Source organism: Echinops telfairi, unplaced genomic scaffold (assembly GCF_000313985.2).
Source record: "Echinops telfairi isolate 266 unplaced genomic scaffold, ASM31398v2 ScPeMD7_5868;HRSCAF=6743_0, whole genome shotgun sequence".
NCBI lineage: Eukaryota > Metazoa > Chordata > Mammalia > Afrosoricida > Tenrecidae > Echinops > Echinops telfairi.
In genome coordinates, this window is record NW_022109767.1 from 627,352 (window position 1) to 628,882 (window position 1,531).

The 1,531-nt window shown below is 52.8% G+C and overlaps 1 protein-coding gene and 1 pseudogene across 1 annotated transcript in view; both read right to left on the reverse strand.

The window, feature by feature from the left end:
• The window catches only part of BTN2A2 (butyrophilin subfamily 2 member A2), a 19,718-nt gene that overhangs the window by 12,187 nt on the left and 6,000 nt on the right, over nt 1-1,531 (reverse strand). The window lies entirely within an intron of this gene.
• On the reverse strand, nt 1,019-1,531 carry LOC115871470 (annotated as a pseudogene).

Here is a 1,531-nt window from a genome sequence, read left to right on the forward strand (position 1 = left end):
TGATATCGAGCAATCCACCAGATTGCTAAAGCTATCCCAGCAGCACAGTTGCTGCCAAGGTGGTTCTGACTTACAGCGACCCCACAGGTATCAGAAGAGAGCCAGGCTCCAGGAGGCTTCCCATGGCTGGCTTTTCTGAAGTACAATGGCCAGGCCTTTGTCCTGCAGTCTCTGGGTAATTTGTACCTCTGACTTTCAGTTAGCCTTTGAACATGTTAACCTTTTGCACCACTCAGAGGAGATATCCAAACAAAATTCACTCCCATTGAGTCTGTAGGGCAGGGTAGAGCTGCCCCGGTGGGTTTCCCAGTCTGTAACTCTTAATGGGAGTAGAAAACTTCTGGTGATTTTGAACAGTAGATCTTGTGGTTAGCAGCCCAGTGAGTAACCATTGTGACCCCAGGGCTCCTGTCAGGGATGTAATAATGAGTAACAATTAATATTAGTCTGCCCGTGACTGCTTCTGCTTGAGACGTGGGCCATGCTAGTGTGTGTGTGTGTGTGTGTATGTGTGTGTGTGTGTATTTTATTCTTTGGAGAAGGTCCCAATGATTCGGAATCTACCCGATGGCAGTGGGTGGGATGGTTTGGCTGAAAGTAATCCCCGGGGGGCCACCCACTATTTAATTTTTTTTTATTAGCACATGGTCAGTACCATCACGGTTCACACACCCCATCTGTCCCCCAGGGGGATCCCCACAACGCTGAGCTAGGCATGTCATTGTACCCATTTTCCAGGTGAGGAAACTGTGGCTCAGAAAGGGCCTTTGGGTTCGCTCAAAGCCGCACAGCAGGGAGTATTGGAAGAAATCAAGTTGGGTGAGTCCACGTGCCCACTCAGGTTTGGTAACTTTTCTGAGAGACTGGGTGACCAGCTTCCTCCCTGCTCAGAACAAAATGTTACCACGACTTTTCGGCCCGGTGTGGTCTGGGGAGCAGGAAGGAGGGAACAAGAGAGATGTTCATCGATGATGTGGAAGGGCAGGCATTGAGGAGGAAAAGGCAATGGGGGTCTCAATCAGTTAGAGCTCAGGGTTTTCTGGACCCTGAGGAGTATTTGCAGATCCCGGTGAAGACTGCTGGGTGCTGGGTGGAGCCACAGGGGTAAGTACCCCATGCAAGATACCCTGCAGGGTCTCACCGCAAACCAAAGGGCCCCAGAGTCACTCTGGCCCTGGTCTAGTCGAGCACATATGTTGTTGGTGGACACTGACCCTTGTTGTACTTCACGTTACAGTTTACCAAGGTACCCCAGCCGGCAACCCGGCACTGCTCTCCAGGCTGGACACCCCAGCCCCAGCACAGCAGACCTGGCCTGCTTCAGCAGCATGAGGTCATGCGCCTCTGTGTGCCTGGGAAGCATGGGGGCTGAGCCCTGCTGGTACTTGGGTAGATGATGGAGCAGGCGAGTAGTCTTATGTCATTGCTCGCCTTGAAGGAGCAGCAGGCGGCCATCCCCAATCCTAGCCCACAGCGGCTTGTTGCTCTGGTGGCATGTGGCCGTGAGCACCCGATTCTTGTCCACCAGGAC